Below are 24,063 nucleotides of genomic sequence, written 5' to 3'. Positions count from 1 at the left end.
TTTAGTAAGAAGGCAACTTAGTTTGGTAAATAGCATAGAGTTGCAATTACAGACACAAAATACCAATATATAGTTTTTTAAATATATATATATATGTATATGTGTGTGTATATATATGATTCAAAGTAACTTGCTAAATCTAAAAGACAAGGTTCAAGAGCAGCCAAAAAATGTCATGGGTTTTTGTTAACCTATTGCTCATATAAAAAAAAGATCAAGGAAAGTAAAACACACAACTAATTAGTAGTGTGATTTTCAGGAACAAATACCTAAACCCTGTCCTCATTCCATAAGAATTAGACATTTTGGATTCTTTCTACCTAAAATGAGACAAAAATTTCAAATATTTACATAACTGAGCTGCAGTGTTCCATTTAGATTCTTGCTTGGATTATTCTTTTTTTCAACACTCTTAATAAAAATAAAATAATTCAATACCAATTGCATTTTTAAAGACAAACCTGCTTTGATCCCAAAAAGTTATGGCAGAAAGACAAGGTCTGCCAAGTCCTGAACCTGCAGCAAATAAGATGTGAGATCTTGGCAAAATGAAAGTACAGCAGAGAAGCAGCACTTAAAAAAATCCTTAAAATTGGAGAGGCACAAGATGATAACCCCATAAAGAAGTGAAAGATTGGAGGGCTGCACGATCACCTGTTTGGAGTGTGCAGAAAGCAATCCCAAGTTTTATAGACATTAGAAAACTTTGTACTGCTCACCCAAAAATAAAGCAGAGCTTGGAAAAAATCTGCCCCCGAGTCCTCGGAGAATTTAAGGGTAGAACAAGCTGCTATCTGGAACAAAGATAAATAAGACACTTTATATTGCTTTTCAATTATTTCAGGCTGAGGATCACAGTGTGGGAAAGAGAAAATGTCAAGCAGAGATAAAGGCAGGGCAGACATCGATAGAGGAACGTGGATTTTGCCCCCAGGAGCCACAGCCTTAACCCCCAGCCCACTGCTGGGATCTGCTCAGCCCTTGGCAGATGTGAAGCAGTCACAGTTTGGTCCTGGCAGGGGAAGGGACAGTGGCAAAGAGCACAGAGCTGTCCTGAGGCTGGGGAGAGGCAGCACTGCCAGTCCTGAGCACGGATGGGGCTGGTGCTGAAAGGCAGGGCATCCCTGAAAGAAAATTATTGATAGCTGACTCTATTGATTCAGAAGGCTGAACAATTGCTTTATTAAAACTATATTATATTACATTATACTGTACTATATTAAAGAGATACTATACTTTACTATACTAAATTGAATACTAAAGAAAAACCTGTGACTGTCTGCTACAGCCAGGACACAGCTTCCAGTGATCTGTTAATTAATATAAACAACTATCACTAGAATTCAATTACCAAATCCCTTCAGGTAAACAATCTTCCTAATATATTCTACATGTGTAAACAAAAAAACCCCAAAACATGTTTTTACATGGAGCAGAGAATAGGGATAAGAATTTTTCTCTCTTCTTCTCTCTGTGCTTCTCTAGGAAAAAACTTGGGAGAGAGAATTATCTCTGTCTCTGTTCAGAGAATGTGAATGCCACAGGCTGGAACATGGGCAAGGCTCAGAATTCCAGCCCAGTGCTCCAGGAGCTGGGAGCCACCAGCCAGTTAACCCACGGAGCATCCCAGAAACATCCAAACCCCACCCATGAAACAGCACTGAGCCTGCCCTGGAAGCAGCCCTGAGCTCAGCATCCTCCCCGGGCTGGATCCAGGGTGGACCCTGCCCCCGATGGTCCCCAGGGCCAGCTGGGACCCAGATGTGGCCTGAGGAGCAGCTGCTGGGCCAGCAGGCAGCCCTGGGCAGGGAGAGGGGAGGAAAGGGTGGATGCAGAGTGCAGGGAGCTCGCTGCTCCTTCAGGACACGCAGCACCGAGCCAGCTCCTCACTTCACAGAGCCAAGGCCTTTTTCTTGAGAGACAAAAAGAGGGAGGGGGATCAGTGGTGTGTTACAGAAGAGCTGCCTTCAGCTAATAGCTCAGCCATTTGGGTTCTGTTCTCTCTGCTGCTGGGCTCAAAATATCTCCTGTTTCCCAAAAGACAGCCCTGGCTGCCAGCCTGCAGGCTGTGCTGAAGCTGTTCCACTTTGGAGAGGACAACTAAAGATTTGTTATGCTGCCTAGAGTGAATTTATTTTACTTTTTTTTTTTTTTTAATCATCATCATCTGGCTCCTCTTCAGAGCATTCATCCAGGAAAGGGGACACGTGGGTCCCAACCAGTGCTCCAGTGATTATTTAAGTACATCAAACCCTCATTAGGTAAGGTAAAATCAACAAATATTCACCAGGGCATGGGTTAGAGAGGAGGAAGGAAATTAAACTATTAATTCAAAGGGCAAGGGGAGCATTTCTGAGCAGGGTCTGAAGCTTCTGTGGGGGAATGGCAGCAGCACTGATGAAGAGGAACAAAAAGGAAGCAGGAGATGTAAACATTTCTATGACTAAAATAGGAAAGAGAAGAATTTTGGAAAGAAATAAAAGGGAGAATGAGTGCAATGGAGTGGAAAATGTGAGTAAGCAGAGCTGAGGTGACAAAGTCAGGCAGAGTCAGAAGCACCTTGGAGCTCTGGTGAGAGGGGCAGGGAGGTGGCACCAGGAGTGCTCCTGAGCAAGGGCCAAAACCCAAACACAGGGGAAGAGCAGGCTGCAGAGGCATGGGCAGAAAGAGAAGAGCAGAATTTGGTGAAACAGCATTTCCATGGCAAAACAAGGCGTGGAAATGGAAAGAGGCTGAGATACAAAGGGCAGATAAAGGAGGGCAATATTCATGGACACAGCAGCAGCAGACACTGTGCTGGGATGCTGGGATGAATGGGATGCTGGGATTTTTGGGATGTATGGGATACTGGGATATTGGGATGCTGGGATTTTTGGAATTTATGGGATGTATTGGATGTTGGGATGAATGGGATGGTGGAATGCTGCTGCCTCCTCCAGCATCCAAGCCCAGATGCACCCTGTGCATCTTCTGAGCCACAGAGCTCATTCCCTCAGCTCCAGGGAGAGCTCAGTGCTGCTGAGTTTTGGCAGTGCTAAGACAGCAAGAGAGAGGTTATACATGAGCTCAGGCTTCAGTTCACCCATGTTCTCACATCTGCTGGACTGATGGTTTGAAGGCAAGCTTGCTTTCCTGCAAACCTTTTAAACCCTTTTTTTGTTCACACAGAATCCACTTTATCTTCTGATTATACTCCTTAGCCCATAAAGACTCTGCAGAAGTACAGTCCTACTAGTAAGGCATAATATTAACAGCATGCACAACCTTGCCCAGTACTGAACTGCTCCATCACAGTAATTACTGACACAAAAGTGCTTGATCTAGCTGAATAAAGTCCATGTACATTCACCAGGAACACAAATCACAGCTGCTAAAAGTCAGATGCATAAAAGCAGCATTAGGGGGAAAAAAATGCAGATTTGTGAAGAGCAAAAAAAAAAAAAATCTATTGTTGCTGATTTACCCATGTACCAATCTATTTTTGCCTCTAAACTGAAAGAGGGTTTTGTTTGGTGACTGACACATATTTGAGTCACATCAGAAGGGAGAGAATAATCCCCACCTGCTGTCATATTGTTCTCCAGCTGATTGTCCTCTTGATCTGTAGTGCTCATATCACAGCAGGGAGCACACGGAAAAGGGGGTTGGACAGGCAGGAGATGTGCTGGAGAGAACAGTCAAAAATGCACAGAATGGCCTAATCAGCAAAGAGAAAATCAGGCTGTTGGCAGGAGGGGGGAAGAAAAATGAAGCAAAAAAACCAAAAGAACAAAATTTTGTTGGGTGAAACACAATAACCAGAACCCCACACTCATGGACACGGATCCTGTGCCCCCCTTGCCACACACGCATCTGATTTTCTGTGAGCAGAACCATTCTCCAACAAAGCCCATGACAGCTCATGATATAAAACAGCCAAAAAAATCCAGTTGTGATAGATTCAAAATGTATTTAAGGCAGGTTTTCCAAGTTCTTTATCCTGCCACTCGGGAAGTCCTGTCCTGTGCTGGGAACCAGCTCTCCGGGGTGGAGGATTTAAGTGCCTTTGTCTCCAAAGCAAGAGCTGCCTTTGGGCCACGTTTTCACAGATTAGTTGTTTGTACAAGTGAATTGCTTTTTGAAACGCCCTGATGCCTCTGGGATCCCCTGACACGGAGAGTGAGCCCAGCTCTGTGCCAAGGCACTGCTGCAGCCCAGAGCCCCCAGCCCCGCTGCTGCCACACCCAGAGCATCAAAAACGCTGAGCTAAAAACCCAGATTGGAAAATTTGTGTTCTCCCTGCCCGATTCGAGCCGTTTTGACAGAAGTCCAGGCTCCATCACAACGTTCCATTCATCCTGAGGTCTTTAATGAGGAAGACTCATTAGCATGTAGTCAAACTCAGGTTTCCCCACCTCGGAGCACATCCCAACCTTCGCTGCTCTCTTACCTGTGCTCAGCTTCTCATTAAATATGACACAGATTTGTTGCGTTGCTGAGCTGGCTGTAAATTGAACTTGTCATAGTGAAGTGCATGTTTTCCAGTTCTTCATCTCTTTGCTTCCTGTTGCTATAGTGACCATCAGAAATCAGAGCCTAAAAGGCAAAGAGAAAGGAGATTCTTTCTGTGTTTAAATAGCACCTTCCATCCCTAACACCGGCAGATTCTCTCGTTTCAGCTTTGCTTGTTAAGATAACCACACAAAAGAGCTGAGCTCCTCCAGATTTCAGGGTCTCATCCAAATCTGCTGAAGCCAAAGGCAGCATTTTCAATGGCTTCGAGGAGCTCTAGATCATTCCTGTATTGCCTCAAAGACGAATTCAGTACAGATTTGCTGCACTTTGCAGCTCATTTTAGCTGAAACCCCTCAGTGCAGGAACATGCTGATGTCCTGCTGCAACAGTGACTGATGCCATGAGGAGAATGGGACATCCATCCATCCATCCATCCATCCATCCATCCATCCATCCATCCATCCATCCATCCATCCATCCATCCACCCATCCACCCATCCACCCATCCATGTGGAAGAGGTTTTACAGCACCTTCTGTGAGCCAGAGAGAAGTTTGGTAAGAGGATCCATGTTTACCCCTGAAAGAATTTTCTACCAAGGTCATTGGCATAGAAAGAAAGAAAGATAAATAAGAGAAATCTGCTATTGCAATGAGCACTTTGTTTGTCTCTTGTGACCAATGAGAAAACCTAAGAGTTTTGTAAGAATGTATAAAAAGCATGCATGCTGTAATAAAACAGGTGTGAAGCCTTCTGAAAATGGAGTGTTGCTTTGTATTCTGACCATTGTGACCATGTGACTACAATACATCCATCCATCCATCCATCCATCCCTCCCTCCCTCCATCCCTCCATCCATCCCTCCCTCCATCCCATGGACAAAGCCAGTGCTGACTCCACCTTGTTATCACATGCCCTTTTCATCTCCTGAATTTATGTCCCACTTTTTTGTTTAAAAGACAGAATAAGTGCTCTTTGGCAGTGGATATTAGTGCTAAGAGACAAAAGCCAAGGTGAAATCACTGGGATTGGGTCTGAAAGTGGAATTTGAAGGGTAAATAACACACTCAGTACTGGGTGCTGTCTGCACCCATCCACACTGACTCCAGCCCTGAAATCAGAGGTATCACAGTTATTCTTTGGCTCAGATGTCAGCTCCAAGCTCCTGAAAACATCCCATTATCCACCCCTGCCACAACAGCAGCTCTTCCTTCTCCCCCCTCTCTGCCAATGCTCCAGCCCAGCACACAAACAGCAGTCAGAAACATTCCTGAGTCATGTAGGAAATGCTCCATCTAAACCAACATCTGGCAGTCTTAAATTTTGTGTCTCAGTGCTTTGGGATACAAAATCATAGACACAAATTCCCTTGTTGACGAGCCCTCCGCTTCCTCACATCCCACCTGCAATAAATGAAGCCATCAACATCACACCCTGCAATTTACCCACACTTGCAGTTTATGGAAATATTAAAAATGAAATGCCAAACAGATGTTCAACAGACCTGCTATGATAAGAAAACAAATCAGAAGTTATGAAACTAATGTCTTCTTAAGGGAGGAAATGCAAAGAGCTTGAAATTCAATAAGTAAAAAATGTGGAAATTAAAAGTTGCAACTTACTAAAAATTGGTCAGAATAACAGGATTCTGCAGGGAAATACCAAATTTCTTGTCTAACAGCAGGTGGCAGCAGGATTCCCACCACAAATTCCAGATTTGGAATGACATCCCCTAGATCATATTTGAACATTCATCTATGCCCTAAGGTTGTTTGGTGAGTGAGCTGACAGAAATAAACCTGGGCTGAGCACATCTGCATTTCCACAGCTGCCAATGGAAGTTCACAATGCAGGAGCTGAAAATATTTTGTGTTTAACAATTCTTAATAAGATCACTTTTTGCCCATTAAAAGCCCAGAATTTGCATCAAAAGTTCAAAAGTCTCTGCTGCTGTTACATCACAGCACTCAGTGTATGTGGGCCTGAGAAACCTGGGAATTTAGAGGTGAAATATTTACAACAGCTATCACAAAAACATTGGTAGGAATTCCTAAAAAAAATATTAAAAACTGCATTCTGTAAACCTTAACCCAAAACTACTTCAGGAAATCCTTTGGAAAAGGGATACACAGAGAACTGAGATGTCTCTGATAAAGCATCACGTGCTGGTCAGACTGGCTCCCACTAAAGCCTTATTGAATTTAGGGCTGCTGAGAAAAAACAGGAAAAAATGATTATTGATGATACAAGGCTTTGAAACATTTAAAGGAAACCTTACTCTTATTTATTCCACAATGTTACTCATGGAGCAAGGCAGACAGAACTGAGGGAGCTGCTTTGTGATTTGTTAACTTAAATGCAATTAAAGACAAAAATTCTTAAAGCAAAAATGCTTTAAGATATTGTGGAGGTGGGTTTATTTGATTATTTCATTTTCATTTTTGTACTTAGCTAAAAAACTTAGTTTTTTAGGGTTATCCTTCAAAGCTGCTTGAAGTAGGGGGAATTGTAGCACTAATGGGAGCAAATGGGGCCAGCTGGATGGAGCAAGAGGAATTAAAGGACAATGAAGACAGAAAAAGAGGGATGGTAGCCACAGCCAGGACAGCCAACTGTGGCACAACTGACCAAAGGTTTCAAGAGACCCCAAATAATGACCCAAAGCCTGCTGAGGCCAAAATAATCTCAGGGTTTGAATGAAACCTGTGAGGAAAAGAAAGTCTGAGGAGCAGAAGGGCAGAGAGGACTGGCCCTCACCAGCTTTGACATAAAATATTTGATATGACTTAAAGGATTTTATTTTTTCCTTAAATATTATTTGCAGGCTTAAATAAAAGAATTGCACCAAGGCAAGAGGCAATTCCCTCCTCTGTCCCCCTGCTTTTAAAGGATGAGATCCAAGTCATGAATATTACAGTGACTGAGAGATTCATTTACACAGTTTTACTGCTTTGGACAAAACACAGCCACTTTCCAAGGCTGATGAAATATTGTTGTCCACATAATTCATTTTGTGCAGCTTCAGCAAGGCATTTGGGTTTGTGGCTGCTCCCATTTGAGGGTGAAATTGAATTGGAAATTCACCTGTGAGCCACGTGGGTGAGGCAAGTCTGGGGACCAGGAAAGCATCAATTAAATTCCCCTTCCAGCCCAAAATCAAATCCCAGTGGGGAGGCCTTGCAGAGGGTCCCCATTCCTGTGACAATTGAGGACAACTGAAAGAGCTCAAGCCAGAGGTGAACACAAGCTCATTTCAAGAGATGATAATAAAATTTAGATCTATTTTATTAATAGTGTGAGCACTGATTGCTGCGAGCAGTAATGGGAGGCAGCAGAGCAATTTATGCTTTAGCCTTTGATAACATGGACTTATTAAGGTTGTTATTGATTAAAGAGAAATTAGCAACTGGCTGATTAACTCATCCCTCATCTTCCCATTCCTGCTGTAGCAAAGACCATGGAAGCACTGTCAGTTTGCTGGTTCTCAGTTCTGACTCTGACTTTCAATAAATTTGGATTTTTTGGACACTTTCAGAAGCTTTGTTTGAGCAAGTGTCCAAGTGCACAGATTTTTTTCTGGATTGTGCTATCCCACCTACTCTTTACACAAATGCACACTGGAAACTTGCTGGGAATAATTAGAAAAACCCAAAAGAATCCCACGAGCTGTTCTGCATAAAACTCTGAGTGAAACAGGCACCCCAAATTCAAAGTTTCTCACCTATTCCACAAGAGTTATTTCATCTCCATTCCAGCACTACCTTTATCAATACTGATTAAGGAAGTACCTAAGGAAACAATTCAGAATATAACTAAGATGCAAATATGGAAAATATCAGATTCAATGAGGAGGATGATGTGGGGCTCAGGTTTCTAGCAATTTCCCTACACTGGCTGTGACAGCAGCTTGATTTGGTCTCAGGATTCACTTTGCCATAAAGGAAATCCCACAGAGGGACAGGGCTGGTGATGCCCCATCCCTGGCAGTGCCCAAGGCCAGGCTGGATGGGATTTGGAGCAGCCTGGAACAGTGGGAGGTGTCCCTGCCATGGCAGGGGTGGCACCACAGGGATAGCTTTAAGGTCCCTCCCAACCCAAACCCTCTGGGATTCTGTGAAATGAATGTGTCCATCCATCCCCTCCCAAATATTTGGAAAGAAAGAGAGGAAGGATGAAGCATGATGAGGACTGAAATCACCATATTCAGGGTTATTCTACCTTGCACTCAGCAGAGTACATCTGGAAGCCTAAAAATAGCTTAAAATCACATTCCCTCCCTCTGTGATCCCCAGGCAGCTCTCCTGAGAGCCACACCTCTAGGTCAGGAATGGCATTTCTCACCAATTGACCCAGGAACTGCAGGGCAGCTGGGCTGAAAATAAAAACGCTTCAAATCAGTCACTCTTGTAGGAGATGCACAAATCCAAGAATAAGGCTAGCAGCAGCCAGATGGATGAAAAATTACACTTAAAAAAAAAAAAAGGCAGAACGGGACAACCAAAAACTCCCTGGCAGAATAGTTTTTTTTGTTGTTGCTGTTGTTGGGTAATTCTGACTAATCAAAACAGAAGTACCAGAAATATGTCAGGATTCACATCTTGTTTAAAAACTGCAAAGAGCCATTTACTGGTGCTGGAACACAACATTTCAACACATCTGAAACGGAGTGCTGCAATTTTCCAATCTGAAAATATATTCTTGAGATTTTTACAACACTCTGGGATAATATCAGCTAAAAAGGCAACACTGGGAAAAACATTACAAGTTCATGCATCTTCAGTGGTCTGAAATGAAGGTAGAGCTTGAAGATAATTTGTTTTCCAGGAGGAAAATGGGGTTATTGTAGGGGAAAACCATGCAAAGTTATAGCTTTTCACATATTCTTGAATGGCCAATTTCCAGCCAGCACTTCTCAGGTACAGGTAGGGATGCAAACATTCACAGAAAGGAGATGCCCCGAGCAAGAACAAAATACGTTGTTAAAATTCTTGTTTCTTATTTGCATCAATGCCTTGAGCAAGCAAAGAATCTCTTCACAGAAATATGGAATTCTTGATGTTGGAATGGACTTTAATGATCATCCAATTCCAGCCCCCATGCTGCCCAGCCAACCTGGCTTGGATGGAAGCAGCTCTCTCTTGTAGGACAAGCAGGGCACCTTCAGATTTTCTGGCATTTGGCTGCATGGCTGGAAAAGGACAAATATGCTGAAATTAAAGACTGTCTCACAAGAGGGAACAGAGTCACAGAACAACCTAAACAGCACCAGCCCAGTATCAAAACTTGTTGTAAGCATCCAGCTTCTCTGCCCGAAAAAGGGCTGAAATCCCTGTGTTAAAGGAGCTTACATAATTTGGAGTTACATCCACAGCTCTGCCTATTTTTATCTCAAAGGTGCAGGCTTGTTCACAGCGAGGAACTTTCTGCAAAATTCTCAATTTGCTGCTCTAACTTGACAATAATTCCGACTCCTCTCCCCCTCCCAGCACACACAGAGTTAGATAATGTCTGTCACATGCCCCGTTTCCAGCTTCTTTTCCTTTATTTTGTTACAAGCACCACGAATTCCAAACACTGAAGTGTTTTCCCCTCCAGATTAACTCTGTACCTGAGCCATGCCTGCTCAGTAGGAAAATCTCAGCTTTTCAGCCCCACAACCCTTGGCAATATAAATCCTCCAAGATCATCTCGAGGTAAGTTAATTACAGACTTGAATTTTAAATGCCTGCTTGATGTTCTTTTCCTTTGAGTCAATAATTCCTGTGGACTGCACATCATCCTGTCATGCAGCCAGGATAAAAACTGCTGGATAAAAACACCACAGCCCCTGTTTGCTGGAAACCTTTTGTCATTCCCTGCCAGTGGTTTCATACTTGAATATCCCTGTTAATTTGCACATTCTGACCTGCAGCAATGGAGATATTTGATCACTCCAGCAGCAGCTCTTGTGTAAAGAGTATTTCTCGCTCTGTTTTAACATATGCTAATAATGATATCTCTGCTGGCACTTCCCCAAGAGGTTTTAAGAAAAAAAGTCAGATTCATCATCAGTTTTTCCACACCTGGGACTTGCAGACAGGACTTTCCCAACTGTATTTACACTCAAACCAGGCCTCTAGGATCAGGGATGTGTTTTTTAATGTTAATTCCCTCCACAAATCACGCTGAATTTTGCAATAGGAGAATAAAGATAAAAACACAGTGCATCACTCATAGTTAAAGGACTTGGAAATTTAAATCTGTGCTGTATTGTGGGGGAAAAACTTGCTGGTTTTCCCCATGATTGCTCCAATTACTACTCTCTATGTGAGAGCAAAAATATCTTTGAAATATTGCAAAAACTCTGCATAATATTTCCAAAAGTAGCTGCAATTGAAATCAGTATTCACCACAAATTTTAGGATTAAAAAAACCTCTTCCCTCAAAGGATCTGGTTGCAAAAAATCCCAATTCCATGGCTGCATGTGTTGACTCCTTATTCTCAGGGCTCCTGCCCCTGCATGCCGTTGGTATTTATTTTGTGAAATAATATTAATAGAAAATAAAAAGTTCTTTCCTTTTTAAACCTTCTGTGCAGCACTTCCAGTTTCTCTCCAACCTTTAACACACTTGTAAATAATATATTTAGCAAAAAAAGAAAGCCTCTCCTTTTTAGTAGGGGTGTACAGAAAGGAATTAAACAACAGGAATATTTTTTTTTTCTGTAATTCACGACATGGGCATTCAACCAAGTGATGGAGGAAAAGATAAATAACTTTCCCAGAAAAACGTGGAGGTTGACATGGACTCAGTTACCATGGAAGGCAAAATGAGCAAAGTTTTTTGAGGGCTGCCAAGCAAATAGGTGGCAATTTACATATTCATTTACATTTTTAAAATTTTTTTTTAAAGGCAACAAAGCCTAGGGAACGTGGCCAGAACTCCATGGACAATAATACATCAAAAACTGACAGAAAATAGATAAAATAACAACCCAGAGCTCAGTTGTGTTTGAGGACCTTTCTTCCCCCTGCCACAGTGTCACATGAGACATCTGAAAAACCACATTTTGTCACCACACTGCAGATTTCCCCAGTGCTGCCACCTGCAAATGTCTGTGCAGGTGTGCAGGGCACAGGGAAATGGAGCTGCTTCACCAGAGCATCATCCTCCCACTGAGAGCAGCCCAAACCCAGCAGGTTGCACAAGCAAACTCCTGCACAATTTAACCCAGGAATTGTCCCTCAGGATCCCTTTCCTGCTGTCACCTCCCTCCAATGATTCACCTCTTTGATCCATTCCCTAAGGTCCCTTCCAACCCTATCCATTTAGACTTTTTTATACCAAAACAACATTTTCTATTTAAAACTCTAAATAATACCCTTGTATTCCATACATGAACCACTTTTCTTTCTCTCCAACAGTTTACCTGCAGAGTTCCACAGAAATGTCTTTCCCAGTAAATAAACACAAGTTTATCTCTGAAACCAACATATAATTGTAGAGAAAAGATTAATTTTGGCACATTAACTGATGGGTGCAAAGTTTTTGTCACTCAAACGTTTTGTTTTTATCCTGTTCCTCCATCCTAATTATCAACTGCCAAGGGACTGAAGGGAATTACAGAGCTGTGATCAGCAGCATTGACCTTTTTGGCTTTTCACTACTTCTGTTAAGTCAGTTAACCCAGGCAGCAAAATTAGAACGGAGACTGACACTGGAGTAAACACGAGGAAAGCAGTGAAAATGGTGGGAAATTACCCTTCTCCCTCCCTGCTTGCAGCACTGAGAGCAGAGCCTCAGCTGAAACCTTAGTCTGCTAAATTAGGCAGAGGTTTGGAAAAGAATGTTCTGATTGTTAATCATGAAATGTGCTGTAATCTTCTGCGAGGCAGCTCTAACCTCCTCAATCAGCTGCATTTTCTTACTTAATTACATGATTTTAAGTACTTCTAAGGAGGTGCTGTCAGATTTATCCTGGAGTTCTCTTAGACATTCCCACTGTAGTCATGGTGATGATATATAGAAATGGACAAAATGCCAGAGACCAGGGAAAATGTCAGAGCTAAGGAACACCCACAACTTGCTCCTTGCCTAGAATTTACTTGGTGTTTTTGAGTTAGCTGGAAAGATTCTCTCATAGTCCATTAACGTCCCAAAATAACAAGATTAACAGTAGATGGATAATCTTATTGCTAAACACACCCACTGGGGTAATTCCCACCTCACAAATGTTTGGGGGACCCTGGCACAGGCACTGACTGGGATGTCATTCCCTCTGCAAACACAGCCCTGCTCTGCAGGAGCAATCCCTCCCACGCTGGCTGTCCTGGCCTAGGAGCCAGCTCCCATTATTCTGAGTCCTGTAAGCTGCCTTCAGGCTGCTAATTACCCCCTCCTCAGATGCAGGAAATTAATATTACCTGGATATTTATAACCAGCGGATGGAACATTAGTGGCGGAGGGGAAAACAAATTATGAATATTTGTTAATTTAGCAGGCTCTCACCAAACCTTCATTTTCTCTAAATATTCTGCCTACCAGGATCTATTTTTCAAGACCTTTATTACTGGTGAGTAGTGCACTGTGATAGCAATCACCTACTTCAATGCTAACAGCAAGGCTGAAGTACCATGGTCCATATTTGTTCTGTCAGGAGGCTGCTGAGCTCAGCTCCTTGTGGAACACCCTGACTGCCATTTAGGCAAATTTCCTCCCAGAAAAAAACTCCTTAATTTAGACCAAATCAAACATGTTTTGTTCTGTTTTGTTTTTTTTTTTTTTAGATGAGTCTACATAGCAATCAAGCTCCTGATTTTCAGTTCCTAGCCCAGCTAAGAGTTAAATTTCCTTGGTAAGTCGACAAGACAAGAGGGGTTCTCACTTCATGCCAGCTGTAGATCTTATCCTCAGCTCTGGGAGCTACCCGAGCTGAATAAATGGGTGAACAGCTCCCATCTTGGGTTTATTTGCCTTTTATTACTACTTCCCAGCAAGTCTGACTCCCATTTCTGCAGTTCACACCTGTGAAAGGGTGGCTGCTGCTCCGATAGCATCGGGGAGCTTCCAGCAGTGGGCTCGCTGTGAACTGCGTGCTCCCTATTACAGGGATTTGGTTATGAGCACATCATTCCTCAGCCACCACGAATGCAGCAGAAATTCTTATCTTTATGGAGTAAGGAGGTCAGCATTTACTGCTGCAGGCCCAGGCAGCGCTCAGTCCTGCAGGCAGAGTTCACCTGTTCCTGATTTTTATGGTCTGCAATCCGTTTCAGATTGAAACACTGCCATCTTTACAGGGGTCACGCAGACAGTTTTTCTTACGCTGCTCCAAATAGATTTTTGTTGTGTTTTCCTCCCTCCTTTTGCAGTGAGCAAAGGTGCAGAACACCTCGAGGAGCTGTGAAATGGGAGGCAATCAGCTCTCACTTCCAAGGGGTAACAACTCTTTTCTGTCCTCGAAAAAAAAACAAAATTAGAGGGGAGGAATCAAGAAGAGAGCCAGGAATTACAGAAGGCCACATGAGCTGGGGAAGGAGACCCAGGAGCAGTCAGGGAGGTAAAGCAGTTGTAAGGAATGATATGAAAATGTAATAATGTGATGTCCATCTACATTTGCAGTAGTTGTGGGGTTCCCCCATCACAGAAATGATTGGTATTTCATTTTAAGGTTTTGGAATGTTGGATTTTTGTTTTATTAAAACTATTTTATATTATATTATATTACATTATAGCTATATTAAAGGTATATATATTATATTATTACTATAGTAAAGAGATATATTATTATATTATATTGATTATATTATATTATGTTAATTATATTATATTATATTATATTATATTATATTATATTAATTATAGTATATATACTAAAGAGATATATATCATAACTATACTAATGATATTATTATATTATATTATATTATATATTTACTTTTAATGATTGAAAAATATTAAAGGAAACTTGTGACTGTCTGCTGACAGGATACAGTTTTTGGCGATTGGTTAAGGAAACAAAATAATTTTTAGTAGAATTAAATTATTAAATTCTTTTAGGTAAATAATTTTCTAACACATTCTACATGTTCACAAACACAGGAGCAGCAAATGAGATAAGAATTGCTTTGATTATTCTTTTCTCTGCTTCTCTCAGCTTCTCTCTGTTCAGAGGCTATGTGAATACCACACACATTTATGGGAGATATTAAAAAAAATTAACTATGCAGTGGGTTTAGTGCATAAACAGTAACCCAGCACTCACAACACCACAGGAAAGATTCTTCTGGAGGAAAATGTTTGAAACCTCCTCAAATTTAAATATCAGAACTTTATAATAACAGACAAAACTGCAACCACTGCTGTAAAGTTAATATATATTATATATATTTAATATATTACATTATAATATAAAAATACTGGAAGTCTTACATTTTATCATCTGGAATTCTAAATAAATCTAAAATAAAGCCAGGAATAATGGCCTGTAAGGCACCAGTCTGCACAGTCCAGGGTGGAAATATTTCTATTGAGCTCATCAGGAACAGAAAAGAAATTACAGTGCTTTTGGAGAATTCTCCACCTAAATTACAGCTTTCCAGGGCTCCCTACTCAATAGGCCACAATAAGTTAACAATGTGGGATCAATATTCTGTTCAGTTATCTCATTTAACAGATTATAATGCCAGATCCCCTCTAAGTGATCTGGTACCTTCTGTTGCCTCTGGAAAACAATCTCTAAGAGAGGCACCAAAGCAACCTCAAGCAAGATTTTAGTGACTAATACACAGAATTTGGGTAAAATAATCTGTAAAATTCCTCAGTGCCCATGAAATTAACAAAAATCTCAGATCCTGCAGCCACACTGATCTGCATGGCAGCTCCAGGTAAAGGCTTTAGGATTTCTCCTGCTTTCCCCTCCTGTTGCATCTCAGATAATCCATCAGAACTCTGCAGCTCTCAGCCCTTTTCAATTCTTCTGAAGTTTTGCTCAGCAGGAATGGGAAAGGAGTTTTAAATAAAGTGATGTGAGGTGATTGCTACAACCAACTCCCCTGAATGCTGGTGTGGCCTGAGCAGGGACACACAGACAGATTTCTGCCATATATTTTGGGTATATGCTGACTGTATCCAAGGCTCTACATATGGCCAGGTTAGTTCAGGAATTGCTGGATGGGAAGCTCTCTGCTCACCCACAAAAAATGGGAGCAATTTGCCAGCACCATCATTCATTCCCACGGTGCAAAGAGCAGGTTCCTTGGGAGCCATGAAAATTCTACCAAAAACACAATCTCAGCAGCTTCGCTCCAAGATTGTCAATTTATGACCAGGAAAGTCCCAGCCACAATTAAAGCAAGAGGTTTTAGGTCCATTCCCATTAGAGTGCCAAATTTTGGGGACAAGTTGATAATTTTGGTGTCCTTACCTGTGTCAGCCTGGTGGTCAGCTGTGACTCATCCCACAGAAGGAAAGAACAGCCAAAAACTGCTGCCAAATATTAAATCACATTTCACAATCTGCTTCTTATCACAAAATACTTTCATTCACTTTTGAGGGTTCTTTTTATCTATTTTAAGGATGCTTGTGTGAGCATGAACAGCTGTAGAGATGGAAACTCAAGGCCTGTCAAGTCTTTTCTCTCAAAGAAGTGGGTATTCCAGGGCAGGATAATCAAGAGAATTTTCACAGAATCATTGAATGATTTGGAAAGAAACTTAAATCCCATTCAGTGCCACTCCTTGCCATGGGCAGGGACACCTTCCACTGTCCCAGGCTGCTCCAAGCCCCATCCAACCTGGCCTTGGACACTTCCAGGGATCCAGGGGCAGCCTCCCCAGTTGGGCCTCCCCATCCTCACAGAGAAGAATATTTTCCTTATATCCAAGCTAAACCTGCTCTTTTTCATTTTAAAGCCAAAAATGAAATTTGCAAATGATATTATCTTCTGGATAAATCAAGAACGTGTGTGTACAAAAATGTCAATGCATTAAGGGAAAAAAGGACAGAAGTCTTCCCTCTTTGTGCATGAAGTTAAAATTACAGCCCATCAAGTCTACCTTCCCCTGGCTCCTGAGTCTCTGCTTTCTTGTCTTGTTCACACAGAAGCTGTGCCATGAGACTTGTGATGTGTGAACGTGGGTTTACACAGTGCTCCAGCTGGAAGGAAGAAACAAATCACTTTAGCATTTTTATATTTTTAAATCTCCTGCCTGCTGATGTTCCCTTCCCTCTCTGCTCGTTTTGTGTTAGAGCTTCATTGTTGCTCAGCTCCTGCTTTTATTTGCTAATATTACAGTAATCCGATTACAAAGCAGGAGAAATCAGCATGCAGTTGGGGTGGCTAATCACAGCCTGGATGCCAGCTTGGAATACCTGGGAAAAGGCAGTCTGGGGCTGATCTGGAGACAGCTGACGTCAATGGAAACAGCTCCAGTGTCAGGCAAGCCCGTGGAGAGCAACCAGAGATTCCGTGGTTTTATGGGAATGCAGACATCAGACCTGCTGATGGCTGTTTCAGTCACTTGCCAGCACAAAGAGTTAATTTCTGCTGCAAAAATGTTTGTTCTCTCCTTGTCTGAGCCAGCAGATCCCACTGTGCCTGGCTGACGAGCCAGGTTTTGGGGCTGGTGTCCCTCTGCAATTCCCAGAGCCCCAGCTGGGCTTCCACCAGCAGGGAGGTGGGGTTGTGTGGCAGTCAGATTTTCTGGATAAATCCCTTTGCCAGGATTTCTCTCCTGGGAAGCTGAGAAGCCTCAGAGAAAAAGGAAAACAATATTATCTCATTTGATTCTCCTGTGTTTTGCTGCTTTGGAATGTGGTTGGACATTGTTTCATTGGTTTCATGTGAATTGTTTTTACTCAATGGCCAATCAGGGTCAAGCTGTGTCAAGGCTCTGAAAAGAGTCACAAGTTTTCATTATTATCTTTTTAGCCTTCTGTCTGTACCCTTTCTGTATTCTTTAGTATAGTTCAGTATAGTACTCTTTAATATAATATAGATAATAAAATAATAAATTAGCCTTCTAAGAACATGGATTCTGTCATCATTCATTTCTTTGCCTGGGAACCCCACAAATACAAGAGGGTTGGGCTCTGTTTTAGGGTCAGGTTTATGTGCTCCCCATGGGAGATCAAAGCTGAGCACCTGCAGGAGACAAAAAAGGCACCAGCCCCACCCCAGAGAGACAGCACACAGCTGGAACCAGCTCAGCACAAAGCCAGGCTTTACCAGACAAACATCTGAGGAGGAGCAGCCCAGCTGGGAAAGCTCCGGGAGCTGAGTTTATCTGCCCAGGTGTGCTGATGGGAGACCCTAAATCAGGGCAGATTTTAGTCCAGCACTGAGAATTACCCGAGACACCCACAGAGCCCCACTGTGGCTTAGCTTACCCTTCTCTTTATTCAGCTACCCCAGCCCTGGGACAGGGACAGTCACAGCCCAGCTTTTCAGTCACTGCTCCTTGGAGCCATTTATATGGCATTTTCCTTGGAACAACACAACTTGAGCACCCAGGAGAGGTGTGAAAACACAAATATAACGTAGCAAAATAAAAAACTAAACATTGCAGGAAGCCCCATGGGTTGCTCATATCTTTTTCCTAAGCCTTTTCTTCTCCTGTGTGCTAAAAATTAAGAGCCAGAGGATGTTGAGTAAACTGCAGGCAGTACAAGCACAGGTGAAAAATCCAAGAAATCCTAATTGCCCTGCAGTTAGTTCTTCATAAATAGGTGCAATGATCTCTCTCTCATCAGCTATTGATTGATAGCAGCCAAAGCAGATGTGATTTGCTTTGTAAATACTTCAGAACTGACAGAGCTACACAAAAAATGAGCGTTGTAGTGAAGCAAAGCAAGTCACTCCTGCCTTTAGGAATGATCAGGAATTTTGAGCCATTTAAATGCTGACACGAGAAGAGATGATGCACTGGAGACCTGCACAGGTGCCAAGTCCTTCAGGGATTTTCTGGAGAGTTTTTATACTGCTGGAGCTCATCACCAAAGAACCAAAAGCAGCGTGGAGGCCACTGGATTTAGAGACATCTCTGAGCAAAATTGCAGCATCCAGGGGGAAGCACAACGAGCTTTGAAGTGCTTCAGTCCATTTGGAATTTCATTACCAGGCACAGAAACAGTAAAGATATCGTTCTAAAAGTGTTTCAAAACATGATCTATACTTGCTGGATGCTCCCAAATGTTGCTATTAATAAAGACTTCTGATATTTTGTGCTCAAGGAAACTAGAAAGGTCTTTCAGAACCTGTGCAGGGAAGTAGCACTGAAGCAAAAATTCTCTTTTTAGCGCAGACAACGTTCAGAAGAAAGTTCACAGTAAGCAAGAGTATAAAGAGGGACCTACATTTAAAGAATGATTATGCAGCTCTTCTCCTTCTTTAAAGGAAAGGAGTTAATCTCACTTTTTCCTCCCTCAGGACTTTTTATTATTTTTAAAATTAACTACTTCCACATCATTCTTCAGCCTCCTCTGAGTGAATGATAACATGACGTGGGTAACAGCAAACTTTGTTATTTTGTTTGCCTCAGATTTACTTCATTTTGCATTTCTTCCAGCCTCGGACACCTTTGGAAGACAGGGAGGAATCTGCCCATGGACAGGACAGTTTGCCAAGGAAGAGGCAAACACAACTCCAAGCAAGTGATCAAAGACATTTGCTCAAACAGAAGTCTTCTCCTTATGTGCAAACACTTCTCAAATGCAAAGTTCTCTGTCTGGTGGTACCCACACTAATCCAGGGGGCTGCATTGGGAATTCTGTAAGGGATCAGTGGGGAGAGATAAGGAATTAATTTCCCTTCCAAGTCACAGTCATATCTCAGCAGCAGCATCCCCTGCCCAAGCTCAGGACTTGCTCACACACATCAGGAATGTGTTTGGATTCTCCTGGAGCATTCTGCAGCTCTGAGCTGAATGATGGATGCCTGAATTTCACCCAGCCTCTGTATTTACACGACCCCTGTGCAAAGTCAGCCCCTTCACTCACCCCACAAAACACACAGAGCTCTGCACAGAGAGAGAGATCACCTCTCCCTCGGCAAAGATGCATCTCACAGGGAAAGGAATTTCTGCCAGCTCCGCAGACCAAAACAACATCAATAATTTCCTCTATCTGCTCCAGCCAACAGGGACCATTTCACACCAGCTCCAGCCACCCACGCAGCCACTTTACAACTTCCCCTCTCATTCATGCAAAAAGCAGCCCTTAACAGCCTTCCACTGAATCGGGGCTCGCTGCTCTTGGCTGGGTTATTTTCTTTGTGTTTCTAAGCAATTCCTTGTTGCCAATCAGCTTGTTTGTTCTGCGGCTAAACTTCACTTTCTCCTGCCTGCTTCAGTCCCCGTTTGATCTCTCAGCGTGATTTTGGGCATCTCACTTCCATTTCTTCCCATCCATTTGCATTTTGGCTGCCTTCACTGTCACCTTCCTGACACGCTGAGCTCCTCTCCCTGCTTCTGTCTATTGTACACAATTTCTACAAAGAGCAGAGCAGAGGGCCAGTGTTTGTGTTGGCCTAAAAAAAAAGCAATTCCTTCTGCAGCCACAGCCTTCACATCCCGACAGCAAGTAATCTGCAGCTTTCTAAAGCCCTGAGACAGATTGCAAAACCTGAGTTTAACAAAAAAACAACAAACCCTTCCAGCAGGGATGAGGAGGGAAGAACAGGAGGGATGCTTTAAAAAAAGCCCAAAATGCAGCAGTAGTCTTAATGGTAGCACGGGGATGATTTAACTTCAATTTTCTCACCCATGACAGCGAATGTGTTTTGAATATGGGACAGAGGCACAAAAGGCAGCTCTGCTGTGGACTTATTAATCTATTTTGTAAGGAAGAAGCATCTAGAAAATAGTCCTGGAGGAAGAGATTAGAGAGCAAATCCCGGGCTCTTTGGGAAGCGCCGCAGTGATCCATTGTCTGCTGCAGCTTTATCTGAGAAGGATCTTGCAGAAAACTCTGCATTGCTCACCACTGCACATCCTGGCAATTTCAGACACTTTTCCAAGCAGGGGCCATCGTTATTGTCCCAGAGAACCATTTATAAATAAAGCTGATGTTTGTAAAACCCTGACTCCCCATACAAAGCTCCCAGCTCTGGTTTGCTCCCATTGAACACCCCGAGACTTCCTGCTGGATAAAACTTCTCTGTATTGGAAAGGCACTTCCAGAAATGTCAGTGGAATGGGATGGAAGAGAAAATTCGATTCACTGGGAGATGCTCAGGTGGGTTTCTGGCTGTGCAATCCCCCTTCCCTGCTGCCAAGCATAATTTCAGTGACTTTGCTCTCTCTGAGAAGTAGCCTATATACCTCTTTATACTGTTATTTATTATTAAATATTTTTGAACAGTGGTTTTTTCCCAAAAATGTCCTATATTCTTACCCATGACTTCATTTTCTTTTCTCCATTAAAATTTAATCCTATTATCAGAAAATTACTTTTTTCTCCCCCCCCTCTACTAACTCTTGTATGACAGACAGCCAATTTTACTGACATCAGATCCTTGCAGCAAGTACTGGATACCAAGAGGGGAAAAAAATGACTACGAGGCAAACCATGCATTATGGGATCAATATGACATGCTGTACCCAACCATTTTTTTTTCTCCTGAAGACAAGAAAACCCTCCCATCAATTTTATTCCGCAAAAGAAGAAATCTGCCATGAGACTGACTGAATAATCACAACCATAATTACCCTGAGCAAACATAATGAGGGAGACTGTGATAAATTAAAGGAAATCCTCAAAATTCTAATGCATTTTCAGACCATCCAGAGTCCCAGCAGCCCTGTCACACCTGTAACCTGCCCTTCCTCCCCTCAGCTCCACGGGCTGAGATTTGAACATGTAAAATTGAGTTAAATAGATGAGGGATGAAAATTGCTTTGAGTTTGGGGAAGAGGGACCCAAATGCTCCCCCGGCCTCATTGGGATGATCACCACCAGCAGCCCCTGGGTCTGAGGGAAATGAGGTTCAGACAGATGTTTCCTCTTTTGAAAGAGACAAATCACTGCCTCGGCTCCCTCTCTACTTCATGTGAACAAGGACAAATAAATGATTGGCACATGTCAGATAAGAGCTGAGATGATTCATCCTGAACACAGCAGTCATTTTCCAATAATGAGAAATACCCAGCTTCATTTTGTGGGAAGTAAATCTTGTTGGAAGAAAAATGATCCCCTAGGAACGTGTGCTCTGGACCCGCGGTACTGCTGCAGCTCACCGAGGGGTCTGAGGGGTTTGGGGGGCTGATCCTGGGCCAGCAGGGCTGGAAGCCAGACCTGTGGCTTGCTGGCAGGTGCTGCCATGGTGCAGAGTGACACTGGTGCCACCAAACGAAGGATTTGAGCCTGCTTTGGGCCCGTGGCACAAAGCACAAACTCTTCTTTCGTGGTCAGTGAGGCACAGAAGGGTTTGGTGGAGCCCAGCACTAATCCAGCACTGCCAAGCTCACCCCTAAACCAGGTCTAATACATTCCCACATCCCAAACTGCCGTCCCCACTGCCTCGGGGGACACTCACTGCCCTGCCACACCCCAAAACTAAAAGGCTTCTTGGCAGGGTCTCAGTGGCTGCATCCCCTCATCCCCAGCTGCTGGGACAGGGCACCCAGGACCTGTTTCCAGTGCAATCCCACAGCCCCAGGGCCTGCTCAGAGTTAAAGTTCTGGCTTTGTTTCAAGGTTCCCAGAGCTTTTCTGGCTTTGTTTAAGGATCCCAGAGCTTTGCAAACAGCTGTTGAACACCAGCCAACCCACAGACCTTCACAAGGGCTTTCCTGGGCCCTTTAGGACCAGGGCAAAACCTGAACAGCCAAAAAGGACCCCTGTTGGGAACTCTCCATGTGTGGAGACGCGAGGCTTGACTCCATTTTCAGAAGGCTGATTTATTATATTATGTTATATATTATATTAAAATAATACATTTAAACTATACTAAAAGAATAGAGAGCAAAGATCATCAGAAGGCTTGAAAGAACAAGAATAGGATGCATAACAAAATCCTGTGACTGCTCACAGCCTCAACACAAGTGGTTGTGATTGGTTATCCAGTGAAAACAATCCACATGGACCAATGGAAGATTCACCTGTTGCATTCCACAGCAGCAGATAGTTATTGTTTACATTTCTCTCCTGAGGCTGCTCAGGAGAAAAATCCTGGCAAAAGGATTTTTCAGAAAATATCATGGCTGCAGACCCCTTGGACACTGCTTGGTTTGCAGGTGGGGATTCTCAGTGCTGCTAGAGCCAGGCTCCTCACCCACTGCAGAGTCTGAGTGAGGAGCTGCAGAATCAAACCCAGCAAATCAATGGGCTGAGAGGGAGCAGAGTGCTAAATCACAGCCGTGCTAATTTAGATCTAATTAGGAGTGTCAGGGAGCCAGCACTGGCCAATTCAGCCCTGTCTAGGTGGAAGCACTTCCAACACACGCAGAGAAGCTGATGTTCAAGAAGAAAAGCAGGAGATTAAAGACCAAAGCCAGGGCACCTGTGGAATTTGGCTGCTCCTGTGCACCAAAGCTCCCCAGATAAATCCCAGTGCTGGGGAGCCTGGGTTTCATCCCTGCCCCTTCTGCTGTCCTTGGGGAAATGCTGAGTTCCAGCCCAGGCTGAGGCCCCTGTTCACTTCCCAGCACAGCTAATTTACTCTTTAATTTAAATTATCCTCAAGTAGCTCATGCATATGACTTCCCAAAGGTAAAAACCAACCCACATCACCCTCCCTTCCTGCCTGGGTTTTTTGCTGTGAGTGCAGCTCAGTGTCTACCTAAGGGCACATTGAGTCAGCCTCGAGGGAAGTGACTGAGGAGCAGAGAAATGTCAGGCTCAAATGAACACCTTCCCAGCTGCCTGGAACCTGGATAAAACAGACTGGATAAAATGCTTCTGCAATCCAGTGTGTCCCTCTGTGCCCAGGTTTCCATGGAGCATGGAGATGCACCATCAGGGAAAGGGTGGGAGAACAGAAACATCATCTCACCCCTGCTTTTCTCTCAAGTTTCTGCTATTTTTTTTTTTTTTAAGCTGGAGTATCTATTTTATCCAGGAGAACTGGACAAACACTTAGAAACCAAATAAAATCCTGTTTGAAACAACCTCTGAGCTATTGGGTGTTAGTTCTTCCTAATCCAGAAGAAAATAATTGAATTCAAACAGAGCTCTAAAGGCCTTTGGAGGCTTGGCTGACAAAAAGTGCTGCCACAACTTGCTTTAGAGGAAAGCCAGGTTTGTTAGTTTGGTGAGCACCATTAAAATGAGCAGCAGTTCCTGTCTAATAACACCAAAGGGACTTCAGTGGGATTGTTTAACTGTGAACTCTGCATTTCCTTAAAGCCCCCTCTCTACTCACATCATTAAAGTGTTGTTAGAAACTCTGAATAAACAACACCAAAGGCTTTTTTTTTTTATATGGCATGCAACTGGAACACAGGAAAAAAAACCCAGCAAATATCTAAACTACAACAGGAAAAGCATCTCCAGATTTCCATAACAGATGACACAGATAATAGAGGCATTCATAAACAATTTTTTTTTTCATCTAAGGCTGAAGATCTGGTGGCAGCACCTTGTTTATGGGTTTG

At 42.9% G+C, this 24,063-nt stretch overlaps 3 long non-coding RNA genes across 7 annotated transcripts in view; 1 reads left to right on the top strand and 2 right to left on the bottom strand.

Annotated features, from left to right (window-relative positions):
• The window catches only part of LOC135308205 (uncharacterized), a 117,037-nt gene that overhangs the window by 35,790 nt on the left and 57,184 nt on the right, over window positions 1-24,063 (bottom strand). For all 3 annotated transcript variants that reach the window (XR_010368741.1, XR_010368742.1, XR_010368743.1), the window contains exons 2-3: window positions 4,430-4,575; window positions 3,563-3,664 (exon numbers count right to left, since the gene is read on the bottom strand). This is a non-coding gene — a long non-coding RNA (uncharacterized LOC135308205). The remainder of the gene's footprint in view (window positions 1-3,562; window positions 3,665-4,429; window positions 4,576-24,063) is intronic.
• On the bottom strand, window positions 9,092-17,552 carry LOC135308206 (uncharacterized). 2 transcript variants are annotated; one of them, XR_010368744.1, is made up of 4 exons: window positions 16,529-16,628; window positions 15,898-15,959; window positions 13,497-13,924; window positions 9,092-9,681 (listed from the first exon to the last, which is right to left on the bottom strand). It is a non-coding gene; the product is annotated as an uncharacterized LOC135308206 (long non-coding RNA). The 2 variants fall into 2 exon arrangements; XR_010368745.1 differs by lacking the exon at window positions 9,092-9,681 and adding an exon at window positions 16,845-17,552 and having other exon boundaries at window positions 9,708-13,924.
• On the top strand, window positions 10,046-22,421 carry LOC135308207 (uncharacterized). Of its 2 annotated transcripts, none has more exons than XR_010368747.1 (4): window positions 10,046-10,186; window positions 13,259-13,326; window positions 13,844-14,031; window positions 19,040-22,421. It is a non-coding gene; the product is annotated as an uncharacterized LOC135308207 (long non-coding RNA). The 2 variants fall into 2 exon arrangements; XR_010368746.1 differs by lacking the exon at window positions 19,040-22,421 and adding an exon at window positions 16,575-16,709.

This window comes from Passer domesticus, chromosome 9 (genome assembly GCF_036417665.1).
Source record: "Passer domesticus isolate bPasDom1 chromosome 9, bPasDom1.hap1, whole genome shotgun sequence".
Lineage (NCBI taxonomy): Eukaryota > Metazoa > Chordata > Aves > Passeriformes > Passeridae > Passer > Passer domesticus.
This window is presented reverse-complemented; position numbering and strand designations above follow the sequence as displayed.